Genomic DNA, 13615 nt, shown 5'->3' with positions numbered 1-13615 from the left:
TTGTTTTTTCTTTGTGTGTTTGGGAAGGGTAAAGACATTGGAGATGCATTAGGATTCTCAAAACCACGTCTCATTACTCACATGATGAGGGCACACCAATCGTGAGAGTGATGATGGATGTCAGCATAAATCTGCACTGGTCGGCTCGTGCTGGGCTGGAGGTGAAGCCTAGAGCCTGACTGCAAACTATTGCTTTAATCCTAGGAGTTGAGGCATTTGTGAGGTATCCCAGAAAAAGCAGTGAAGTGTGCTGAAATCATTTAGCAATTATTTTTTTATGTATTTTATGTAGATTCATTGAAGGCAGTACCAAAATTAAATACGCTTTCACCCGTGTTTTGTCTAATGCATTACAAAGTAATGATTTACTGTAATTAAATTAAAGGGGTTACTCTTAATTTTTCAGTAATTTAATTACAGTTACTTCTGATGTAATTGTGTTAAATACTATAAATATGATAGAGCAATTCAGTATATAAAACAATAGTGAATTTAAAATTGAAATTGAATGTCTTCTGTTCAAATGTTTTTCTAATTTAATGCAGCCCCCTTAAATTCTTTGGCCAGTTCATTAATAATTGATTTGATTTGATTTAATTTATTTGAAAGAATTAAAAGAACAGTTTCATGTCTATCCTTGTATTTTTCATCTGGTTGAGGTTGATAAGGGTTTTAGAAAGTAATTAGTAATAAGTAATGAAATTACTTTTCAGACATAGTAATTAGTACAGTAATCAAATTACTCTGTATACGATGTAATTACTAGTTAGTAATTAATTACTTTTTAGAGTAACTTACCCAAAACTGGCTTTCACGCGATATTTTAGAACAAAAGAAGAAAAATGAAATGAGCACACACAAATCCTTCATTCTCTGGAGCTGAAGAAATACAGTTATTAAGTTGACCCTCATTCTAAGGAGGTCACTATATGAAATTATATTTATTGCATTGCAGTAGGCCAGGCATGCACTTGATTTCTGTCAAGAGAAATCCTCAGGGGGTAATTCACTAAGGAGATTTTCACACAAGACACATTCTTGTGTTAAAAGACCAGTTAGACAGAGCACAAAAGAATGGAACTGAACACAACAATGCACTTCCTACTAAGAAAAAATATGATTTTTTTTATATTAATAATTACACTGTTAATAGTACAAATATCCATTTCTGATAGCTACAACTGAATTACAACAAGTGCAAATATTATTTTTGATATCTGTAAATGTATTTCAAAATGTTAGATTTGGTATTTCAGATATCTGGAAATGCATTCCAGAAAATAATAAGCTGGAGAGTAATTAAAAACATCTAAAAAGTCTCTTATAAATTATAATCACATTATATATATATATATATATATATCAGAATATAAAATTGCCACTAGTGTAAACCAAATTATAGATATAAAAATAAGCATTTTTACAAGTTGCAGTTCAGTCGACATTTGCACTAATAACAATGTACATTTTGATATACAAAAGTATAATTTTTAGATGTATTGCTATGAGCAATTTGACTTTTTGTGAGTAAGACATTATTTCTAGATATCTGTAATTGAGTTTTGAATAGGAGTGAATGGTAGATAATTGTAAAATGTCACAAGTGAAAATGAATTACAAAAATTCAGTTTTTTACTAGTTGAAATTACATTTTTTATTTAATAAATGTGTATTTCTGCTAGTGATGTCATTATTTATCAAAAATAAAGTTCACCCAAAAAGGAAACTTACAGTGCCTCCTGAAAGTATTCACAGCGATTCACTTTTTCCACATTTTGTTATGTTTCAGCCTTATTCCAAAATGGATTAAATTAATTATTTTCCTCAAAATTCTAGCCGCTTGTGATAACTCGAGAATGTCCCAGCTATAAGGTAAACACGGCAAATGTTCTGTTGTTGGCTGCAAGAGTGAACACAAGAGTATTCATGTAAACCAGGCATCTGAGCCACTGAAGACCCAGTGGATTAGATTTGTTTTTGATGGCACTGTGCCCACAACAATAGAAAAATCCCTATATACTTGTGCAAACCATTTTATGTCAGACTGCTTCATCAACGAGGGTCAACACAAGGCTGGATTTACTTCCAAGCTAAGGATCAAGGATGGATCGATACCGATTCTTAGTGACCTAATTTCAGATTTGCAAGTCGTAAGTTTCGCACTTTATACTTTTGTATCAGGCTTTTGCAATTTGGCATTCTGATATTACTTGTTTGCACATTGTGCAAAAAATGCTTGTTGTGAAAACATTGTGCTTTATTGATCGTAGCAACTCTGTAGGCATCATCTCACAGTTTCCACATGTGTACCTGTACCACAATAAAAAAAAATTGTGTTATACTAAATGTATCACGCCTCCATATTGTGCTTAGCAAACGTCATTACAGAACTTAATGTGTGTTGCTTATTGAATTAGTACTGTTCCCTACACTGGAAAGCAGAGAAAGCTAAAGTTGGCATTAGGCACAGAACAACACATAATCCATCATAACATAATGGCTGAAATAACCCTACAAAAGTTACACAAATTCACAAATACTGAACTCTGGCATTTTCAGTTGCAGCCATATTGGTTCTCTTGCATTGTTGTCACTGGGGTATCCATGGCACCAGCAGGAAAGGCACAGCCCATTTACAAAAAGGGGTTTTGGGAGCAGCAGCTCTTATGCATTTAAAGCTAAAGACACTAAAACAGCCTGTTGGAACAGGGCTACAAAACAGGGGTATACATTTATGGTAGAATGAGCCATATTATGGGCATAATATGTCCCCTTTAAAATATCTTCTGAAGTGATGCAATCACTTTGGGGTGAAAAACAGATCAGTTCAATCTTTTTAATGCATTTTTAGTATCTCCACTCACTTTAAGAATGTGAAAGAATGTGAGAGTGTAGATATTTTTCACACCCAAAGTGATTGCATTGCTGTGAGAAATGAGAAAATATGAAATTATACATGATTTTCTGCTTTGTGTTTTTGCTCTATATGTATGTGTGTGCAGTTGACCCCAGAGGCTTGCCACACGACCTAGGGTGTGCATGGCCATTAATTATTGCGGTCTGTTCCTCTTCTCTTAAATCCTCATTTTGATGTTCTGTATTTTGAGGAGCATGCTTATTTTCTTGAGTTGAAAGGGTCAGCTCTATAAGTAGTAAACCGTCTGGGACATCTGTATATGGTCATGTTCCTTTATCACTCCGGTGTACCCAGTTTCATCTCCTCTGTCATAAGAGACTTGTCGTCACTTTACTAATGGCTGTTCTTTGTCTCATGAAGAATATAAATAACATGCTTGCTGTAATAAACGTTGAGTAGATTGAATAATGACACTGTGTGTTGTCGTTCCTTCTGCTTCCTTCGCAAAGTCTTCAGAGACTCAGACTCACCGACTGCACCTCACTGGGCATGAACATAGAAAGACGGGACTGGGGAATTGGAGATCGCGACTAGATCTAATATATTCCTAACAATTGCTTCAGAAGATATATATTAAACCACTGCCTTTATGTAAGTTTTGGCCCTTCAAAGTTCTGGCCACCATTCAATTTTAGGGGGCTTTCACACTTGGTTCGATTGCCTGTTCCGAACCTGAGTTCGATTGCTCCCCCCTCCCCCCTGCCCCCGATGGACTGTGTTCACATTATATATTTGTATCCGAACCGCGGTACGCTTGCGTCATCAAGCTGCAGCTGGTGCGTAATTGTGTTGCTTGATAACCGCGAAATGAAAAGGCGTCAAAATTCAATGAATAGACTTGCTCGGTTCACATTTGTTCTTCTTTTTTTTAACCTTTGGTTTTGTTTTCAACATCAAGATACAGAAACACACTTGCGTCTGTCTGCCGCAAAAATACTGAAATCGTTCAAAAGACAGCGGGCTGTCCGCCGAAGACAATTTTTGCGAAGGCAAGCAGAAATCATCTCTCTGTTTGCAGTGCGTGTGCGTCAATCCCGCTTTTCGTCAAGGTAAGTGTATGCACACACACACACGCACGAAAGGAAACCCTTTCCGCTCATTTTGAAAGTGACGCATGTTAGACTGACGACCACATTATACGTCATCAATAGCGGTTCACTTCCGCGGTTTGGTTCGATTGCGTTCATATCAGCAGCGAACCGTACTGGAGTTCACATGAACCGTACCCCAGACCACCTTTTTAAGCGGACCAGAGTGCGGTTGCGGTGCGCACACCGAGTTCGGAAGACAGCGTTCACATCATCCAAACGAACCGAACTCTGACGTCATTCGAACCGGGGTGCGCACCAAAAGTGCTAGTGTGAAAGCCCCCTTTTTCATTGTATCAACCTACAGAACTGAGATATTTTTCTAAACATCCTTGCTTGTGTAGAAGAAAGTCATAATAAGTAGGTTCAGTAAATGATGAGATCATTTTCATTTTTGTGCGCACTATTGCTTGAAAATTTTTAGTAGTAACAATAATTACTAAAAACAAAAATTAGCACTTTCGCTAGTAGAAATTCCATTCCAGTAATCAATAATTCAAATTGTAACTAGTAATTCTGTTTGTGAATAAATGTTGAAATGGCTTGCAATAGGAGGTGTGTTTCTGCTAAAAAGATCTAGATGACTTTGAATTTCAAAGATGTTTTGAATTTTAAATATGTATGGCGTAGAGGTAAATCAGTACATTAAGCATCTGCTTAAATTGGATTGCGGGTGCTTATTGAATATGCTGCAATGCCACACACTAAAGAGGCACAACTGTTTATTGAATTCACCCCTCAGTTTCAGTAGAGTTCAGTACATCCAAACTGTGCTGTATCAAAGGGCTGAAATTGAGAGCCTTTCATTTTGTCGTCTGCCATCATTGAAAGCTGGGCAGACAACTGTGACTGAGAAAACGCCTTCAAGCCCCCTGTTTCACACATTATAATCTTATATGACAGAGCCATGGGACCAGTCTGGGACTGCCGAACCCCCAAAGCGCCAAGCAGAGGCACAGACAGAAGGGCAGAGAGAGCTAAACTCAGAGACCTCCTCTTCTATTTTTTCTCACCCTTCTTTTGTTTAGCTGCATGTTTGACATGGTAACCTTTCTTTAGCAATATTGGCATGCTATTATTCAGTGGCTCTTTAAGGTTAAGGGGTCAGTGAAGGTCTTATAGAGTATCATTGACTACTGCTGGATTCAAATGTCATACTGTGCTCTTTGGTGGTTTCATTCATGTGGCGCCCTGAGAAAAGGATGCAAAATTTCCCAAAGGCTTCTAGGAAGAGTGCTGCAGCTGGGTAATTCCTGCTATGCAGTATATTTTCATGTCGTCATCATGAGCAGTGGCCTCAAAAACTACCACTCTTAAAAAATGTATGAATGTTATTGGAATAGATTACAAAATCAAACCAAGTGGCATCTGCAAACAAATGTTGCTTGAGCTTTTCCCAGAACTAATTTCACATTCACGAGTACATTTAAAGGGATGATGCACCAAAACATAATTTACTTACCCTCATGTCCTTCCAAACCCATGTGACTTTCTTTCGTAAGCAGATCATAAAAGGAGATGTTTTAATAAATATTAATATATGAAAAGATTTATACATAAAACTATTGATTTTAGGTTGTTGATAAGTATAGAAAAATATATTTATTTTATTGCAAAATATCCCAATATGTACAAATATATACATATTTTAAGGGAGAACGACACAATTATGTCATTCACAGTGCGTCATGGGATCGCGCGTTCGCTCCGAGACATTTTGTGGGTTTTGTTGTCTGCAGTTCTCTGATTGATGGATTTATCTCTGCTGTACTATGGGTAATGTAGGTGTTTTTTTCATGAATTCCACTATCAAACATGATTTTAAACAATGAATAACACAGACGGATGGCTTGAACAGAACATATGCAATCGATGATCAACCTCGTAGCTCACGGTAGGGTCTGTCTTTAAAGGTTTATAAGTTATCGTTGATTATAAATTAATCTGTGGGATAAATTAATGGGATTTTAAATTCCAGAACCAGACTGTTGAGCTCTATTGTAGTGAGCAGAATAGCATCTCAGAATGCACAAAATATCGAACCTTGAGGCGGACAACACATCGAACCTTGAGGTGGATGGGCTACAACAGCAGAAGGCCACATCAGGCACTTTATTGGACCATAGTGTTCCTAATAAAGTGCTCAGTGAGTACATATACACATGGATATCCTGAATGTTATATTTTTCTTTTAAGGCTCCAGAAATAGAGCCTGCAGTATAGGTGCACTGTTGTAAAGTAAGATCTCATACACATACAAACAAGCAACCCTTCTACATGATGGGGCATTTTATGGCTCTGACCTCTCCCTCATCTATTGAGAAAAAAATAAATAAAAAATTCAATGGATGTAATAACATCACAAACTGCCAAGTTGAGCTCAAAGGACTTTTCTGTTTATTTATTTATTTTTGTTCACAATGAGCAAGAGTCAAAGGTGTGAAACTCCTCCATCTGCTCTCTCATCACCAAGAGCCTCTCCACCTGTGCCCGCTCTTATACAATAGCTGCCCTGTGCTGAACCATTTGCATGATTATAGTAATAATGATAAAACACAGGCCAATTATATGAAAGGGAGAAGGCAGCAAATTATTTGATCAAAGTATTTTGCATTTGTTGCTGCAGTCTTTTGAGGTTTTCAGTTATTATGTAAGAATGGAGGCTGTTACACTTGTTACCAAACATGAGAGAACGAATCAGTTACCTAACATAACCTCGGTTCTCTCTAGATGAGGGAACGAGTATTGCGTAAGCTAGCTTACGCTACTGAGATATTGAAGCCAAAAAATTATCCTTAATTTTGTATCCATTGTCAACGCAGTGCAGCAGCTGCATACCTTGAGCGGACTAGCTAGCGAGCTCATTGGTTGCTCTGCGGCAACTGCTGCAGCCTATAGACGAACTTGAGTGAACTCGCGTCCAATGAGAGGCGCCCGCGCGGTCACTGTATCAAAGCCCGCAAGAATGGGCGTGGCTAGAGTGCATATAAGCGTAAGTTCGTAGGCTGGAACCCTGGTTTTCATTGAATGAAGCGAAAGTCGCTCGTGGCGCGAGCACGGCCGGCTACGCAATACGTGGATGAGCGTGGATGGGGATCTGCCCTTATCCAGCAGCTCTTGTAAAAACACGAGCAGCGAAGACACCCCATATGTCCGTGGGTCCAGGTCTCTGTCAGTGCACCATTTTGAAAACACAGACCATTTGGACGCATAGAGTCTTCTCGTGGAAGGGGCTCTAGCGTGTATGATAGTGTTTATTACTCCTTCTGGCAAAGCGACGGGTAGTCGTTGATCACCCACGCATGCAGCGCCCAGCGCTCTGGGTGGGGATGCCAGATCGTGCCGCGAGCTTGAGAGAGGAGATCTGCTCTCACTGGAATGGGCCACGGGGCTGTCAGTGACAGCTGCGTAAGCTCCGGGAACCATGTCTGATTCTCCCAGCCGGGGCTATGAGGAGCACCGAGTGACGCGTTTCCTGATCCTCTGCATTACCTGTGGCAATAGCGAGACGGGAGGGAAGGCGTAAGCGGGCGGTTGGGCCAGTCCTGGGCCAGCGCGTCCTCGCTTTTCGAGAAAAATACTGGGCAGTGAGAGTTCTCTTCTGACGCAAAGCGGTCTATCTCTGCTCTGCCGAATATGCTCCATAACTTCTGGACTGTTTGAGCGTGCAGGGACCATTCCCCTGGGGAAATAGTGTCTCTGGACAGTCTGTCTGGGCCGTCGTTCAGGTGGCCCTCAGCGAGCGCAGGTGGCACTGGGACCAACTCAGTATGCGTTTTGTCAGATGGAAGAGGTTCCTGGATCTGACACCGCCCTGACGGTTTAGATAGGATACCACAGATCTGTTGTCCGAACGGACCAGGACGTGGTGACCCTGAATGACCGGGAGGAAGCGCACGAGCGTGTACTCAACCACTATCATTTCCAGACAATTTATGTGAAGGAGCTTTTCCTGCACTGACCATAGGCCAAAAACCGGAGAGCCCTCGCAGACCGCGCCCCAACCAATGTTGGACGCGTCTGTCGAGATGACTTTTCGGTGAGATACAGCTCCATCGTCACTCCCCGCTGATACCATTCGGCCACTGCCCAGGGCTGCAGAGCTGAGATACAGGTCTGAGTCACTCTGATCGGCTGGCGGCCCGTGGCCCAAGCCCGGCGAGATGCGCGGGTGTTTAGCCAATGCTGAAGCGGGCGCATGCACAGTAAACCCAGCTGAAGTACTGCTGCGGCTGAGGCCATGTAACCTAGCATTCTCTGAAATTTTTTCAGAGGCGTGAGGCTGTTCATCTGAAAGGACGCGGCTAGTCGCTGAACACGGCGCACGCGCTGTGTAGATAAGCGAGCCGTCATCGCCATGGAGTCTAGTTCTATTCCAAGGAAGGAAATTGCCTGACTGGGCTGTAGTGAGCTCTTGGTCCAATTGAATGCAAGACCCAAACTGTTCAGATGACTGAGGAGAACTGTCCTGTGAGACAGAAGCTCCGTATGTGACTGTGCCAAAATCAGCCAATCGTCCAAATAGTTCAGAATTCGCAAGCCCTGACTCCGCAGGGGTGCGAGCGCCGCATCCATGCACTTCGTGAAAGTACGGGTGCTAAAGACAGGCCGAACGGAAGGACGGTGTATTGATAAACCTGGCCGTCGAGCTGAATCTCAAGAATGGCCTGTGACGGGGATTTATCTGAATCTGAAAGTAGGCATCTTTCAGATCGAGAGAAATAAACCAGTCCCCCTGGCGCACATGCGCGAGGAGTGTCCTGATTGTAAGCATTTTGAACGGTCTTTTTGTGAGCACCTTGTTCAAAACCCTGAGATCTAATATTGGTCTGAGGCCACCGTCTTTCTTGGGGACAAGAAAATAACGGCTGTAAAACCCCGACTCGCTCAGAGAAGGTGGCACTCTCTCTATGGCCCTTTTGCACAGAAGGTTTGCTATTTCTGAACGAGCTGAACAGAATGTGTGAGCGCGCTTACTGTGCTTATGCATGACTGCTCGCAGACAGCAGGGACAGGCTGTTCTGTGAGTGACTTCCCGATTGAGGTGAATGGGGAAAGAGTCACATCTGTTAAGTGATGCGCGAGCATAGTCACGGGCATGGGACTTACATACAGAGAGGTGTTTGCTGGCCGTGTGACAGAGCGGGCAGAGAAGGGGCGCGTGCACGGACTCGTGGGCGCGTGTTTATTGACTCTAACACTCGAGCTGGCTGTGCCCGCTTTATGTGAGTGGGCTGTGATAGGGACACGGGAAGTGTAATGCTTGAGTGTAGGGGTGAACACTGGATTGTGGGCACATTTTCTACACATAAGGCATGTTTGTTTTTTACAAGATTTCTTTGGGTCGCCGTGAAAACGGCATTTGAGTGCAGGCAAGCGGGCAGTATCACCGGCTTGTTGGCTGCTGAATCCACCACTGCAGTAGCCTGAGAGAAGGGGACTGACAGGGGGCGAAGCTTTGACGGTGGTCCGGCCGCGGCGGGACTGAGCCGTCATTTCCTCAACAAAGCTAGGAGGACTTTGGTTGCTCAGGTTTCAGCGCAATCTTAGGCCGAGGCCCGCGGGGGGGCGGCGGTCTGCGGCGGCTGTCTGAGCGCTGATCTAGGGCGGCCGCCCTGTCGACGCTGAGAAGTCTGGCTTTGCTGAGCTGGGCGCTGTGAAGAGGCTCGTGCAGGAGGCTGGTCACGTGGGTGGCCTGCAGAGGAGCTAGCGCGACAAGGCAGGAAGAGATTCATGGCTTGGGTGGCTTTCTGGACTTCCGAGAAACGGTCAGCAATGCCACTCACCGCGGAACCGAAGAGACCGGACGGAGAGAGCAGCGCGTTGAGGAACGTGGAGCGTTCAGCTTCTCCCATGTCGGCTAGCGTTAGCCATAGGTGTCTCTCGGTCACAGTCAGCGCGGCCATGCACTTCCCTAGGGCTTGAGCTGCAGCTTTGGTGGCGCGAAGGGAGAGATCCGTCGCGCTCCTTAGATCTGAAAATGCCTCTGGGTGCCTGCCTTTCTCATCCCACTCTCGAAGAAGGTCCACTTGGAGGATCTGTAAGACGGCCATGGAATGCAGAGCAGATGCGGTTTGGCCGGCGGCGGCATAGGCGCGGCCAACACAGGCGGAAGTAGTTCTGCAGGCCTTAGACGGGAACACTGGCTTAGACCGCCATCTCGCGGAGGGCGGGCAAAGGTGTGCTGCTACCAAATCCTCGACCGGGGGATGGAAGAGTAGCCCTCTCGGTGGCGCCGTCCTGGCAGAGGCGTTCCACGATTTAGAGAGCTCGGCGTGGAGTTCCGGCAGGAAGGAGCGGCCGGACCACGGCGCGCGCGGCGACGGCTCTGAAGAAAGCAGCCGTCGAGTCTGTTGGGAGCCTGCTCAGAGGGCGGTGACCACTCGAGCCCGAGGCGGTCGACGGCCTGTGTGAGGAGGCGTTAGTTCTTCTTCGACTCGGTACGGGTCCTGCTGGATTCCTGGGCGAGGAGGAGGCTTGGGAGCCTGACCACTTCTCGCTGTCGAAGCCATGATGGAACAGCAGCCCTTATCCTCCGCCTCGTCATCCGAGATGGCAGCAGTCGCGGCCGCTCGGCGGCAACTGCGCGTCCGGGGGTGGGGAGGGTGAGCGAGGCTCGAGGGAGAGGCTCCGGCGAGGTAGTCGCTTCTAACACCGGTTCCGGCAGCCTTTGGGAGCGGCGCTTCTTTCTGCGTGGCGAAACGAAAGGCGGCGCGGCGGCATCGGTCTTGAGTGCTTCGAGTCGAGCCCGCAGGGTCAACATCGGAGCTCCTCGCAGAGGTCGCATCCGCCGTCAGCGAGGGCGAGCTCTGCATGTTCCAGTCCCAGGCAGAGAGCGCAGATGAGGTGGCGGTCTCCGCCGCTGAGAGGGGTGCGTGAGGCGCAGGTGGTGCGAGGCATCTTTAAAAAGACGCTCGTTGCTCTTTTTGTGAAGTTCGCTGAGGAACTAGCTTGCTCTAAAAAGAATACGTCGCCGGATGGCGTAGCTCGCAGGATGGCTGAAGGTGGCGAAGACGGCCGGCTTCTTTGAGCGCTGTCCAAGCTTGCTAGATGCCCCTCGAACGGCGACGCGGCTTCTGCAGTTCAGAGATGCGAAGAGCTTTGCTGAATAGATGAAAATCAGGGTTCCAGCCTACAAACTTACGCTTATATGCACTCTAGCCACGCCCATTCTGGCGGGTTTTGATACAGTGACGGCGCGGGCGCCTCTCATTGGACGCGAGTTCACTCAAGTTCGTCTATAGGCTGCAGCAGTTGCCGCAGAGCAACCAATGAGCTCACTAGCTAGCCCGCTCAAGGTATGCAGCTGCTGCACTGCGTTGACAATCGATACAAAATTAAGGATAATTTTTTGGCTTCAATATCTCAGAAAAGATGAATCTTTCCCGTAGCGTAAGCTAGCTTACGCAATACGAGAGAACCTCTCGTAAGAGAACCAAAGATTCTATTTGTGCTCTTTTTATACTTTAAGGGTACTACTGCCAAAGTATTGAAAAAGATTGACCTATATATTTTTAAAACATCTAATTTAGTGTTCCACATATGAACGCAAAATTAGTAAATTATGACATTTTCAGATTTGGAAAACTATTCCTTTAAATGTAGGTTTTATAACTTGTACAGTCTGATAAAGATATTTGATCTTCCTTCAAGTGGGCTGTTTTTAGAGTTCATACAGTTTAAACAGTATCTCTTTTCCTGAAAAAATTTAAATAGATATAATTTATTCACAGAGCAAATATTTTTATAGTAATTTGAAATTCCTATGCCCCAGTGGTAGTAAAGCTTCAACCAAATGGCCAAATGTGCCATCAGAAATAACCTATTTTCTTTCATTAATTTGTGGACTTTAATTAATACAAAATCACTTGACCAATCTAGTGTGCCTGACAGCCTTACAAGCACTATAAGTGTACTCATCAGTTCATTTATACCATTTAAGGAAATTAATTGAATGAGACATTTTATTCAGTATCAATGAAAAACTTCAGTTGAGAACTGAACATAAAATTGAGTTCCGAGAAAAGCCATCACAGTGGGTTGTGTCTGCAGTACTCAAAGCAAATTGCATTATCTTTTAGTTTAAATTACAAAGTAAAAACTATTACAAATATCCCTGTTGTGACTTCCCTTGGCAATTTTACGAGGACACAATGACATGTATGTGCTAAAACATTCATGAAGAAAACTGATGCTTGTCAGAATGGAGCCTGGGAAAAAGCTAAATGTCTAAGTAGCATGGAGGAGGGCGGGGACGGCCAGAATGATGCACACCCAGACCCCAATCAGACTGATGAGCGAGCGAGGGATAAAGGTGACCGGAGACAGCAGTTCAAGATATAGAGAGAGCTATGGACAGCAACCCTGTATGTGTTTATGTGTTTTTGTTTAAGTTTATCATTAAACTATTATTTATATTGTCAAGCCGGCTCTTGCCTCCTCCTTGCCCATCTTAACTCCTTTACATTGGTGCCAAAACCCAGGAGGGAGGAGGGATGCTCGTCGTAGAGTCCTTCACACTGTCGTCCACCCAGGGGAGCCCTGCTGCCATCCGCTGGGGAATGGAGTACCTGACTGCCTGGACGCAGGGAACGGCTGCCATCCACGAGGTGAGGAGGGACTGGACTCCCCGACCGCCTGGAGCTATGGAGCCGCTGCCAGGGGAGGAATGCCCTGCCGACCGCCAGCAACGCAGAGGGATCGAGGGAAGACCGCTGTTCATGACGGGAGGTGGTAATCGACTCCCCGACTGCCTGGAGTGGTAGGGCACCTGCCAGGGGCGGAGAAGTGACCACACGTGCCGCCAGAAATGCGGAGGGGCGTTCTGTCCTCTGGGGGTCGGAGGTTTGAGCGGATATCGTCCTCTTGAGGGGTTGGAGGGGTGATCGAGGACCACGCGACGGTGCATCAGAGAACCAGTGAGGTAGTTTCTCTTTTCACTCTCTCTATCTCTCTCGCTGTTGCTCCGTGTTGGCCTATCCCTCACCTATTTTTTCCGTCCTGTCTCCTCCATGACCCGCCGGAGAGGAGGGGTTGGGATGTACATGTTCATGCAGGGGGCTCCCTGGCCTGAGGCAATGCATGGAGGAGTTCTCTCTCAAACTGCCATCTCTGGTCGCCTTTATCCCTCGCTCACCTCATCAGGCTTATTGGGGTCCGGGCGTTTGTCATTCCGGCCCCGCCCTCTACACCCAAAACTGATATAATTTACCCATAAAACTTTCTTTCTTCAGTGGAAAGCAATAGGAGATGTTTAGCACAATGTTTATTAAGCTATTTTCCATACAGTGAAAACATGTTGTAAGTTAAAAAAATAACTTAAATAACTTAAAATAAATAAATAAGGAAAGAAAAGAAAAAAAAGAAAAAAGAAATTGTCAACACAGATAATATGTGAGATAACGACGAGCTGTCGAAGTTAATGCAATATTCATTTAATGCCACAATTTTTTTAACCCCATTAATGCACGTCCTTATATGATCATTTTCATAAATCATGCATTGACCGTCATGAAAGCAGATGGTGGGAGACATTATGATGAGACCTGTGCCAAGCTTTTATAATTTTAGCAAAGCAGGAGAACATTTAGAATGAAAAAAAAAATAGTTA

This window comes from Xyrauchen texanus, chromosome 19 (genome assembly GCF_025860055.1).
Source record: "Xyrauchen texanus isolate HMW12.3.18 chromosome 19, RBS_HiC_50CHRs, whole genome shotgun sequence".
Taxonomy (NCBI): Eukaryota; Metazoa; Chordata; class Actinopteri; order Cypriniformes; family Catostomidae; genus Xyrauchen; species Xyrauchen texanus.
Note: the sequence above shows the minus strand (reverse complement) of the source record.